The sequence below is a fragment of the Dermacentor albipictus genome, unplaced genomic scaffold, assembly GCF_038994185.2.
Source record: "Dermacentor albipictus isolate Rhodes 1998 colony unplaced genomic scaffold, USDA_Dalb.pri_finalv2 scaffold_13, whole genome shotgun sequence".
Classification (NCBI taxonomy): domain Eukaryota; kingdom Metazoa; phylum Arthropoda; class Arachnida; order Ixodida; family Ixodidae; genus Dermacentor; species Dermacentor albipictus.
Window position 1 is genome coordinate 12,019,350 of NW_027225567.1, and position 13,693 is coordinate 12,033,042.

Here is a 13,693-nt window from a genome sequence, read left to right on the forward strand (position 1 = left end):
GTGATTGTTACTTAGTGCCGAGTTGAACTCAATGGTCTGCAAGAAAAAAAGATAAAAGCACCGATACGACCTCTAAAAAGCAGCAAGTTCCTTAATCAATCCTTAGTTGACGTGAAACATTTCTTTCATTTTTGTGAGTGCTGTAAAGACATTAATATAATAGAGAAATATTGGTATTCTCAAAACCACGCGAAAAATACTTTAATACCACTTTAGAAGCACCAGAACAGGCTGTTCGCATACATATTTGATATCTATTTTTGTTGCGGAGTTACAGAGTTAGAAGCTACAGGACTAAAGTTATCCTAGGTTTTCGATTTTTCTCAATTCCTTAACACCCACCTGAAAGACTAACTATAAAAAATCTGTTGACGACTGCCGCTCACGTTTACCGAGTTTGCATTTAAATGTGGAAAGTATATTTAAAATGGTTTAGCAGTTCTCAAGAAAAAACGCTCCTGCGTATCACTTGCGTATTCGTTTTTGTTTTTATTTTCTTTAGTAGGGAGAATAAGAGCCAAAGATTTTGACTGGCAGTGAGTACCTGAACAACGTTGCCTTCGCAAGTCCAGGTGCAAGATGACGATTTAGTCGCCTCAAAGCCGTATCATGCAATATTAAATACAATTATTCTTTTACCACGGTTCACGATAGATCTATTCCCTCTCCTATATAGCTCAAAACGGACATAAAACGCTATTCTTGTTACAGGCACTTCAACCATCCTCCCCTTCGCACAGCGCTCCCCGCGTAGTCACACACGACTGAAGAGTAAGGTGGTCGAAGTGCCAATTAAAGGCGGCGCCTCGATACCGTGTCTATCAGTTCGGCGGCGCGGGTATCGAGACACCCCACACGGGCTTACGTATAGCCGGAACGAGGTCCTCTGTGAATTTGAGCGGGCCGAGTGCGCAAGAGGTAGACAAAGAGAGAAGAATAGTCGAGAAAAAAGACACGCGACGCGACAGAAGAACTACGAAGGCGCCTTGACGCGGAAATGGCGTGACGTGCGCGCCGCCAGCGCCGCGCCAGCGCGCGAGCACGGCAGCAAGCGACGGCAGCAAACTTTTGCAGCGACACGCTCGCCCCGCTCGCACGCAACGCGGCGCCTGAGCGCCACCTTCTCTCATTCCCCGCACTTCTCAGGCGAACGCTCACCTCCGCGGGCCCCCGAGCGCGACAGCTCTCACGAGAGACGCTTTCAATCAACGGCGAGCCACCTCTGCGCCTTCCTTGCACGACGGGCACGCCATGCAGGGAAGCAGCAGGAGCGAAGGCGCGTGCGCTTCTGTGTTTGTGTGCGGCCTCGGGCTCGCCAACCGCTCTCGTTTCGAAATTGCCTATCGATCTCGACGGTTTCGCACGCGGAGTCGTTCACGTGATTCTTTACGTTTTCTGTCATCTTTTTGTTCCCGCCCTACGCAGTATACCGCGCGGCTCCAGCGCGGTTCGCCCCAGACTGAAAGTTTCGGAAGGAGGTCGGCCCCTGCGGGACCGGCGTAGCGGTTCCTCGCCCTCAGGTGCACGGCCCTTCCCAACCCCTTTCTCCTTCTGGCGCTTTTCTCTCACTTCTGTTCACTTTTCTTTTTAAACTTCTCGCCTGTCCTGGCCTTCTTCCACGCTCTGTCGGTTTCTACTGTGTCGCTTAATTCTCCCTTCTCGGTTCATGCTGCGCAAGAGAGACTGAAGAAGGAGGGTGCCGAGGCCAATTAGCCCGCTACTCGCTTGTTGGTTAGGAAAATCACTTCTGTGCGCTCGTTTATTCAGCGGAGTTCCCTCGGGCAGGCTAGCTCAGGTGTACGCCACGAGGCTTAATTTGTCGTCGAGGGGATAGTCTTCTCCACTCCCCAGTCCTTACCACCTCGCGAGCACCCTTCTTTTTAACCATGCTGTTATCCAAACTGCTATTTTAGTATGTCTGCCCATTCTTCTATTTATTACCATAACTTTCTTCGTGAAGGGGTACCTTAGCGGCGTAGTAACTTAGCATCAGTTTCTTCATTGCGGGACAACATATGTGGGACAACTTTGCACCGTGTGAAGAAATTTCTGCGCCGAGCCATAGCGCTTTGCACAAGAGTTTATAGCAAGCTATCCTCTATGACATGCGGACATCCGATTTTACTGCACCTTAGTCAGCATCTTCCAAGACGTTGAGGCTCTACGTCCCACAGTGAGTAATGTGAATATGTGACTCCTTCATGAGAGATCCTGTTACCTCTACATTCCTCAGTTTCTTTTTTATTATCTATGTTCTCTTTTTAGCTTTATGCCTCTCCATGCATAAGGAACACTAAGCTACACTCCTCTGGGACACTTCATCGCAGATAAAGCGGATCAAGGAGGTGCTCATTGGCATTTAGTTCACCTGCAGCGAAACTCGATCGTTCGGAAGTCTTTTGTGTTGCTTGCTTGTTCCTTACTAGTCGCTGTACAGTACCGCAGCTTTTCAATGTCATGCACGTGTACCTATCTTTTAACTGTCCGTTGCATCTCACTTTTACGCTTAAATCTTTTTTTTTATCCTTTTCTCCCCCTTTCGTTCTATTGCCAACGGGGCCGCGTTTTCCGACTCGGGCCGCCAGGCGGCTGCCGACCTTTGACCGAGTCCTTTCAGGCGTAGACCGTGTTGGCGACTGTCACGAAGCAGTCGGAGGTGCGGGAGGTGATGGGGTGCTGGCTAACAACGTGCTTCAAATGTAGGAACCTAGAGCTGAGGGAGTGACGTCAGAGTCGTCACTGACTGTCACCGCGGGCGGAACTTGGCAGCAGACGAGCCAGGAGACAGTACACCATACACGCAACGCAGCGGAGTACAGGTGTGCACCGAGGTAATGCTCATGCTCGCAAAGTTACTGAGTTCGCGACAATGGCAGCGATAGATATGGACTAGCGCGTTCCACTACAGAAGTATAGTACAAGGGAGTCTGGTCTCTGTGCGACTCCTATTAAGGCCTTAAGGGGCAACAAGCGAAAAATAAGTTCAGCTGCATTAGTTTTCATCAGCAGCGAGGAAGAGAGAAATAAATGTCGCGGTTGCGGAAAAGCATAAGCGGGCGACGAAGAAGAACATCAATGCACCCCCAAGTGCGAGGCGTGCGGCGGGCCCCACGCCACCGGGAACCGAACGTGCAAAAAGCGCTATCAAATCCCATACATCGTACGACGCCGACGCCGAAGAAGCAGACAAAGCGCAAGGAGGGCACAACTGGACGAAGAATCTGACGTCACCGACGCAACTGGCGACATCTCGTTGGCTGCACCAGCTGCGCGGAGCGGTTCCATCCTGGGTACCCGATCCCTATCCGGAGGGCGCTCACGCTCGAGAAGGAGAGAATCCAAACCGAGGCAAGGAGAACGCTCCTCCAGATCGAGATCCCGGTCTCGCTCCCAGTCCGTCAAGCGGGCCACGTGGGCCGACAAGGTCAAGGGAGTGACACAGCCGTCTGGGAAGACGAACGCATCAAGCAAAGAAACGACAGGTGAGGCACAGCCAGAGCATAGGATCGATCCCCGTATCCAAGCGCTCGAAGCGGAAAATAGGGAACTTAGACGCGAGCTCGCAGAGCTTGAGGAATCCTTTAAGAGCATCAAAGGAAAACTTATAAACTGGCATGAGGCTAGTAACAGTAAACCAGGCGCGTTAGCCTGGCAGTCGAAACGCAAGGCGCTCAACCGGGAACCTTTTAGCGACACAGAGGAGGAAGAAGAGGGCGACATAACCGAGGTAAACGAGAGCCGGTCCGCCGCCTCGGCTTCCCCCGTCAAAAACGAGGGTAAACTGGAAAAGACCCTGAGTAGGATTATGGAAATGCTCTCCGCCATAGAGTCGATGGATGGATGGATGGATGCAAAACTTTAATAAGGTCCTCATGCAGGTACGCGACTCAGCGCGCTGCGGGCCGCTCCCACGTTGGGACAGTCAGGCCTTGCCCGACCGCCGCATCATGGGCCCTCTGGACAACCCATAGTTGCGCCACGGCATCGGGGCTCTTGATAGCGGAGAGCCACTTGTCCTCGTTGATTTGTTCTGTGCCTCGTAACGAGGGGCAACGCCAGAGCATATCGTCTAGGCTAGCGATGTCATTGCAGTGCCTGCAAGAACTAGTGGCATAGGTGTCGGGATAAATTTTGTGGAATAAAGCCGGGTTGGGATATGATCCTGTTTGCAATAACCTGAGGGTCAATGCCTGCGCTCTATTTAACTTCTTGTGTGGAAGGGGAAAGTCTCTCCTGCCGAGATAAAAGTGCTGCGCAATTTCGTTGTATGTGGTCGGTTGATCTCTCTTCTCCACCACTACGGGCCGGCGTTGGGGTTCTCCATGGTCGCCAGAGTAACGCTATTAGAAAGACCTAGGACTCAGCCCAAAAGTAGACAAACAACACATACTCAACCGTTCCCGACCAGATCAAATCCCGACGGGAGCGCCAAAGGTTTCTAAAATTTCGCAGTAAACAAGATGGATATCACAAATAACAATACCGTTAAAATTTGGCAGTGGAACTGCGCTAGCTTCCAGAGGCGCAAGGCTCCGTTAGGTCAGCTCGTCAGATCCGTGACAGACAAGCCACATGTCATTTTACTGCAGGAGACGCTCGCGGAGAAGGAGATTACTCTGTCGGGGTATCGCGCCGTAGCGTACAAAGGCGAAACGGGGAGAGGCATCACCGCCTTAGTTGAAAAAAGCGTATCCTTTGTGGAGCACACCGTTCCAAAATATCGTAGAGGACTACAAGCACAACTGATCGAGCTCGTGCCCAGTAGATCGAGCAACGCGAATGTCTTTATTCTTAACGTCTACAGTTCGCCTGCAGATAAGAACAGAGACTTTAATGCACTATTCGATTCCGCAATCAAGGCAGCCAGAGACGCGCCCCTCTTCATTGCGGGGGACTTCAACGCTCCGAACACGGAATGGGGATACGGGTTTAACAGCAAGAAGGGCACTAACTTAGCCGGATGTGCAGCCTATTTTAACCTCACGCTTGTTACAGATCCTAGGTTTCCCACTAGAAGGGGTAATTCGGTCAGTCGAGACACAACGCCAGACCTCACATTCTTCCGAAATATCGAGGGCACGTGGGATAATCTCCAAGAGGACTTGGGTAGTGACCACTACGTTCTCGATATCGCGGTGCAGGTCAAACCCAGACCTCCGGTCAAATACGAATACGTTGATTGAATCTTTTCCGGAAAATTCGAGCCGAAACGGCCCCCTCAAGCGAATCCTTCAAAGAACTAATTACCAATCTTAAGCAGGCCGTCAAAAACACGACCAAAGAAATTAGCGCAGAACTTGACGTCCCCAAAATGGACTCGCGGTTAGCGAATCTTCTGGAGGCTAAACACGCTCTTGGAGAGAGGTGGAAAATACAGAAATTAAATCACCGACTACGAGCAAAACTAACTTCACTAAGCAAGGAAATAGACTACTATTCCAAGCAACTCGCCCTGCAACAGTGGGACGAAACATGCAACGAAACGGACGGTCGCATGAGAAGAGGTAGTAAATGGAATCTGCTTAAAAGCCTCCTAAACGATGAACAGTCCCGGAATGCGCTCAATCTCGCCGTCGATAGGCTCATACATAAGCAGGTCACCTCGGGCGTCATAAACGATGTAATTGTCAACGACCTGGCGCGAACTTACCTACCCTCAAGGAAGGAGATTTGCAAAGCATAAGCTCGAGAGCGGTTTACACGGGGCTAGACAGGCCAGAATTAGACGAACCTATTACGATTTCAGAAATCAGAGCCGTACTCTTCAATCTAAATGGAAGATCGGCCCCGGGGCCCGACGGGACCACCAACAAGCTCCTCCGGAAACTGGACGACAAGGCCATCGAAATCCTAACGGCAGAGATAAACGAGGTGTGGAGCTCGGGGCAGGTCCCGTCGGAATGGCGCACCGCCAAGGTGGTGCTCATCCCCAAACCGGGGAAACCTCCGCACATAAATAACCTGCGTCCCATCTCTCTAACATTGTGCATTTGCAAAGTGGCAGAACATGCAGTACACAAGCGAATCGTCGAACACGTAGAGAACCACCAACTATTTAGGCATAATCTAATAGGTTTTAGAAAGGGACTCTCCACACAGGACGCAATGCTCCTCCTGAAAAGATCTATATTAGATAACGAGACGCGGGACGTACGAGGTATCATTGCACTCGACCTCGCTAAGGCCTTTGATAACGTGGCTCACGAACACATCTTGAACGAAATTTCCCATTTCAACCTAGGGCGGAAATTCTTTAATTTCACTCTCTCGTTCCTATCGGAAAGGAAAGCGTTCCTTCGACTGGGCACGATCTCGGGCGGTCCTTACGAACTGAGCAACTGCGGAACCCCTCAGGGCTCAGTCCTATCCCCGCTACTATTTAATATCGCCATGCATAAACTCTCCGAAAGGCTGGCCGCACTCCCAAAAATATGCCACACAATCTATGCAGACAATATCCCGATCTGGTTCCCGGGGGGATCTCTGGCCGATCTAGAGCAATCTATCCAGGCGGCCATAGATGTAAAGGAAGAATTTATTACATGCACGGGTCTCAAGCTGTCACCGACCAAATCCGAACTCCTCCTCTAGAGACAGTCGAGGCAAGGCGTTAGGAATCTCGAGCCTCTGGAAACGCTGCCAGTCGAAATTACAACACGAGAAGGGCACCCCATTCCGAGGGTGAACTCCGTCAAAATTTTAGGACTTTTATTCAACGCCAAAGGCTGTAATTCAGAAGCTCTTAACAAGCTGGGTGCGCAAGCGAAAAACATACTAAGATTCATAACTAGAATCGCAGGCAAAAGGGGGGGACTCAAGGAGGACAACCTACTCAGGGTCTTCCAAGCTTTCTTCATCAGTCACATCACTTACACGGCACCGTACCTCAAATGGAGCAAAATTGAAAAGAACAAACTCGACACGCTCATCATGTCCGGCGTCAAAAGAATACTCTGTATTCCACAATCCGCTAGCACAGTAAAACTACTTGGACTCGGAATTCACAATACCACAGACGAATTAATTGAGGCACAGTTTATTGCACAGATCTCCAGGCTTTCGTAAACTAAGTAGGGAAACACAATTGTTGATGAAGCTGGTCAACTCCCTATACAGGCACCGCTCGACAGACACCACCTGTCTAAATTAGCCCGTGAAGGTTTAAAGGTTGAGCCCGTACTGAGGAACATCCACCGGTACGGGCTCAACGAAGGTCGCAACGAAGGTCGCAACGAAGGTCGCAGAAGAGGGCGGGCTAGAACCATCTTTCGACGAATCGATCCTTACAGGGCAGATGCATTCTGCGTCGCGCCGCCAAATATGGCAGCGAAGACAGGTTTGCAATCACGGTCGTTGACGCGCGCGGAACACTTATCAGCGTCGCATCAATTTACGCTAAACACGCGAACGAGGCGGAGGAAACCGCAATAGCCTTGGCTCTTCAAGCCGCAAAAGGCCCGGCGACCATTTTTTCCGACTCGCGCACGGCGGTCAGGGCTTTCTCGTCCACTCTAGTTTGTAGACACGCAGCCGACATCGTCAACAGATCCTTTCGTATTACTACGCGAGAAGACACTGGAGGTCATACCATAGCGTGATTCCCGGCGCACGTGAACGATGTAACTAACCAAACAAGTTGCAACCCTAACGAGCGGGCCAACTGCCTGGCGCGTGAATTCACGAACCGCGCCCGAGCTAACGGACGGTCCGGCTCTCCCGCAGGATTGCCCCTTCAAAGATAATCTTACGACCTTTCATGAAATTACGTCACATTACAGACACAACAGCAGGAAATTCCCTCCCCCCCGCCCGAAACTGAACAGGGCTCAGGCTGTTACTTTCAAGCTTTTATAGACGAGATCCTACCTCACCCCAAGAGCGCTTAGTTGGATAGACCCGAACTTACCGCAGTCGTGCTCCAAATGCGGTCACGCGTGCTGCTCCTTCGACCACATGATCTGGTGTGCCCGTACAACGCGGGCTCCGACTTTCATAACAAGTCTAAGTGGGACGCCTTGCTGAAGAGCTCGGATTTCACAAACCAACTACAGGCCGTCCAGAGGGCCCGCGACGTCGCGGAGAGTCACCAGCTCCCTGTCCCGTCGTGGGCGGAGCCACCAACTTGATCGGGGAGCCTTCGGTTCTCCCCACTCGAGTTCCTCAGGACACTCTTATTTATTTAAAAATACCTTACAGGCCCATTTAAGGGCATTGGGTAAGGGGGGACACAAAGTAAGTGTTTCAACAGGAGTAAATAATATAAACATCAATACAGGCTTTCACAAGATAAGTAAAGCAGTACAGGAGTAGAGAATATAAATATCTATACATGCATTCACAAGATAAGTAAAGCGAAGTTCAATAAATGTTTGTCTAGGCTAAGCTTTAGAGAGCGTAAACACAGTAATATACTCATGCTCACAAAAATATAAAAATACAAGTGTGAAAAACAGCGAAGGAAAGCAGGTCAATAACATCCTTATACAATGTTTCTACAGGAAATTCAGCAATTCTTCGCGAAAAGCGTCACGATCTCTTATGCTCGCAATGTTATCAGGAAGGCTGTTCCATACGGTTATGACACGTGGCAGTGCTGATGCGTTAAATGACAGTGTATTACCGAATATGCGCATGAAACTATGGCTATTGTTAAGGCGACGTGACGTGCGCGCTGGTACTTCAAGCGGCAACACATGAGCTCGATTACCATGGACGTATCTATGGAAAAGGCAAAGAAGACTTATCGTGCGACGAGTTTCAAGTGGCTGGAGCGAAATATCTGCTTTGATCTTGGTCACGCTGCAAGTTCTTGTCACTGTCAGCTGCATTAGTCAATTATCCTTCTACAACACCAAAGAAAACACCACCCTTGCCATGTCAGCTTTGACAAATTAATAAAAGCGCAAAAAAAACTAAAGGGGGGTGGCGACGCTGTCTTGAAGTTCCCGCATAGCACACCATGACGTCATGGAATTTGACAGCATCCGCTCGGACCTAGTGAATTTTCCTTCGGTAAAGATGGACTACATGGTCCTTTATACTCATAAGAAATAGAACTTTAAAAGTTTTCAGAATACTTGTTGTGCCACAACGGCGCAAATACAAGAAAAAAAATGCCAAATAATTTTGAACACGGTGACGTCACGTTGACGTACCGGCGCTGTGATTGCGGCGCGAAATTCAAAAGGCGGAAGTTGGGCCTTCACTTCCTTTTTATTAAAGAACGTCGTACCGCGATATCAACGAAAATAAAGTTTTCAAAGAAGCTTTACAGCTCTAAACTACCTTTCTTTTTCTATTTAGTCCCTGTTTAAGCGCAACTGCATGAAGACGGAAAATGGCCCATGTATCGAGCCATTGGCTATACTGCAGTAAAGTTGTTTACATCGCTACATATCTCCGCACACAATTACGGCATGAACGACACGCCCAGTAGGTATGAGAATACGCTGCACCTCCTCGCGCTGCCCAACACGTACACTAAGGCCCCTCCATACTACTGCCGCTGTCAGCGTAAGCTGATGGAGAGGCTTTAGCGTATGCGTGTCGGCTTTCAGATAACGCGATATGTGTCAGGCTTAACCTTGGCGGCTCCCTATTGATGTCCCCGCCGAGGTGGTTTAGAGGCCATGGTGTGGCCGCTAAGGCGGCCGCATTTCGATGGGGCCGAAATATAAAAACGCCCGTGTCCCGTGCATTGGTGGCAGGTAAAAGATCCCCTGCTGGTCAAAATTAATCCGGAGTCCTCTCCTCCTACAGCGTACCTCATAATCAAATCGCGGTTTTGGCACGTAATATCTCTTAATTCATTCATTCGTTCCCTACAGGCGTGCGTCACCTTTCTCTACTGTTTTCAGTAATGTAGGAGCAGACCTGCTGCTGCACTGTTGCCATGCCGGTGGTGCGTGTGCCAACTGAGCCAACTTTTCGTGGGACACGCTCGTTAGTATGCGCGACGCGCTGAGGCATTATAGGCGCAGTTGGTGTGGCGCTTCGGAGATCGTCCGCACCCGAATTTCAAGGTCCGGCTGACAGGTGTTTCTTTCGTATGTATGGGTTGTCCTCGAGTGCTGGCAAATAAAGCTGCAGTTTTCATTCGGACTGGCACCACCATTCTACGAAAAAGCAGCTCTTTTTAAACTTTTATTTATTTTTACAGCGGAGCTGTTATGCGCCAGGTTATGGCTGTCTGAGTGCGCAGGCAATAATGTGGCGCCCACCCCAGAGCTAAAAGAGCTAAAGCATAAAAAAAAGCGTATCACCTAGTATGCTCCACCTGCGTTTAATCGCCAGAAGCGTCAAAATGTATTCTGATAAAAAAATGGCGTAAAAAAAACTAAAAGTGGAATAGACACTATTTAGTATGAATTGCGGTTAGACGTCAGTGGCTGTATAGGTAAACCACGTAGCCTTATCTCAGTTCCCTTCCACCCGTGCAATAGGTAGGCCGCGTGCAGTGAGGACTGCGGAAGAACAACGCGCCTACGAAGAACATTGTCGAGAACTGAAGCGGGAATGTGCGTGGCGACGACTCGCGGCACCTCATACGGACGCAGATCGTGCCCGAAACGCCAAGCGTACACAGCTTTGATTGGATCGCCCCTACCGACTCCACATCCATGGTAATTGTGGGTGATTTCAACACAGACGTGTCTCGGCCAGGCGACGAGTGGTTCGTGGCTTTTCTCTTAGAAAGGTTCGGCATTCAGTGTTACAGAAACATGAGTGTGCCCACGACGTGTCATCGGTCGTGTATGGACCTCGCATTGGCCAAGAGCCTTTCCAGTGTCGCCACAGAGCCACTCGCCGTATATCATAACGATCATAAAACGATAGCCACCTTGGTGACCAAATAATAAATCCAAAAAAGCAAACAAATGAAGGTTAACAATAAAAAAAGCATTGCCTATGCGATTTAATGAAACAACAATAAGTTGTGAAAAAAAACGAAATTCATTGTGGTATGTGTATTTTATTTTCAATCAACATATTTATTATCAACCTGTTACGCTGGTCGTCCACTTTCACAGAGTGGAATGGTTCTGAATTTTTCATGGTATCATACGAAAGTCGTGTCCGAACAGTAAGGCAGGCATGAGTTGTGTGTGTGTGTGTGTGTGTGTGTGTGTGTGTGTGTGTGTGTGTGTGTGTGTGTGTGTGTGTATACATAAACGATGAGAATTGTGAATGGGTTACTCGTCCACCTTAATAGTTCAACCCCACCTCAATAACTTTCATTTGATCAGACATCACAAAGGAGCGAATGGGTGCTAGCATTTTCCGAAGAGGCGAAGATACGAAAACCGTGCACGGTCCACGTGTCGCTACAGTCACAACGATAGTAATTATTCTCGGAAGGAATCGATGCACTTCGGAAGTGTTTAACTACTTGGGCTGCAGGATAATGGTATTACGTCGAAAACTGATACTTATCTATTTATTGCAGTGAAGCTACTTACCTCAAGTTCCCGCATGCATCTCCCAGCGTTCGTTCTCAAGGAGGGTGGGGGGGGGGGGGGGGCAGGGGGTTACCATGGTCGGTTTACGTCTGTATCACGGCGCGTGGACGGGAGTGCGTGGGCCGATTCCGGAGATAGTGAAATACCGGGTCGACCCGAGGCGGAGGTGCAGCAAGCTTCAAGCACTTCGCCAACTTCCACAAAAAAATAATAATAATAAGTTTGATATCTCGGGTCGAAATAGAACCTCATAAATTCGGCGTTGCAAGAGAAACGCTATACACATGTCAGAAAGTGCACTTGGTGTAGCAAGTTGGACTTAATGAGCTTTATTTGTTGTAAATTATGTTTGACGAATAATGAGAGGGGGAAAGAGTAGGGCAACGGCGCCCGTGCGCGTGACCTGCGCTTCTGTGGTTATGACGTCACGTGCGTCGGAGGTGCCGGCGGGGCTGCAGCAGTTGCGGCATATGCATGGGGAGGTGCGGTGACCGCGGCGGCGCTTGTGTCGGCGCAATGTGGTGCCGTATAAAAAAAATATGACTTCATAATGTTTGCAGCCTAAACAGTTTCACTGGTAATCCGTCCCCATATGCTCAATATCCCCATTTGCTTTATAATAAAGAATTAGGCTTTTTCATTTGAACTAGCCTCGACAGAGGGTGACTCGACAAAGGCCCACAAAGATCCACACAGACCACGGCACCAGCTGTAAGCAATGTACCCCCACATGGTGCAGCTCTCTCTTGCTCATCCAGGCTAAAGACGTCGTGGCGCTTTCCTGGCATACTTCAAGTTAACATAGCCTGTAAGAACAAAGTTTTAACACCATGCTATAGCCCTAGCCGCGGATGAGCCAATAAATCCCCATCGTCATAACAAGCACCCCCATCTCATGTATAGTTATGAAAAAACGCAACAATGCAAGGTAAACGATTTGGGATATAAGTGGGCAAAGCAAGGGTGAGAAAGCCTGTCTTTCTGCATACATAAAAGTTGCAACAAGCAGAGCCGTCGTTCTTAAGCCCATTCAATGCGCATTCACTTGGCGATGCACTGCATGGTGCAATCGCCGGGCCCCCTCGCCCGGAGCCATCGGAAATTATCTTCCTGTATGCGCTGCAAGTTGCAAGGCGTCATCCAGGGAGCGTTATAGCGCAAGTTTAAAAAAGAAGGATTTAGTAATACCGGAAATGAAATGAAACGAAACACTGAGAGGCAGGAAGAAGCGCGCTGTACCCTTTCTGCGCCAAGGGACTCTCATCCATTGCCTGGGTCAGCGTCTGCAAGGTTACGACGCCGAAAGCTTACGTCACGTGCACCACCTAATTCTGTTTCTCGCCTTCATCGATTTTTTTTTTTTCGGCGACGCCGCTTTAGTGACGGTTTTGCGCGCTATTCGTTTCGATTTCACCACACGACAATGAACACAACAGCAACAGTAATCGCGGCTTCGGGCTCTTCGGACAGGACCCGCGACGTGGTTTGGCAAGAACTGTGACGTCGTCTCTGGTGTAGAGGAGACTCGCTGGTCTCAAAAAAAAGGGGGGCACCCGAGGGCTTGTTTGAATTTTTGACTGTTTACAGGCGGGCGTACATAGAGGTAATATTTAGATACTGCAACGTCGACGCGTGATGTATGGAGCGAGCTTGTTTGTTTGCGTGCAGTGCTAAAAGTTGGTAAGAGGGGCCGAAGGCGGCAAATAATTGCGCCTCAAGCCACCACCAATTCAGTTAATCAATTTACGCATCTTTGTTGCTCGACCGATCTGCTGTGTCTGCGGCCCGCCTCCAAACGCGTCGGAGACTTGCACGCACGAGCTTTAAGCAGTAAAAGTAGGCGCAAACTAATCAGCAAAAGAAAGAAAGAAAGAAAGAAGCGAGGAAAGAAAGTAAGTAAGAAAGAAAGAAAGAAAGAAAGAAAGAAAGAAAGAAAGAAAGAAAGAAAGGAAGAAAGAAAGAAAGAAACAGCGAACTGTAATTGCGGCCCACGAACTCACATCGCACTGTAAGTGAACACATGCGCACTGTTTCTTTTATTTCCTCCCATCTGACGCTTTCCATTCGAGCCGAAATTGGAGATGAGACACGGATTGATAAAGGCAGTTAGGGTGGGAGAGAAAAAAGTGAGCACGAGCGAAGCAGGGACGGCGTGTGAAACAACCGCTCGACGATGCCCGCAACAAATTGACGAGCTCGGCGCCGGCCGCAGCTGTACATAGAGCACTTCGCTT

At 49.3% G+C, this 13,693-nt stretch overlaps 1 protein-coding gene and 1 pseudogene across 1 annotated transcript in view; both read right to left on the minus strand.

Annotated features, from left to right (window-relative positions):
* The window catches only part of LOC135915692 (bone morphogenetic protein 4-like), a 447,782-nt gene that overhangs the window by 196,223 nt on the left and 237,866 nt on the right, over positions 1 to 13,693 (minus strand). The gene's annotated exons all lie outside the window — the stretch shown is intronic.
* LOC135915711 (U2 spliceosomal RNA) lies at positions 11,572 to 11,688 on the minus strand (annotated as a pseudogene).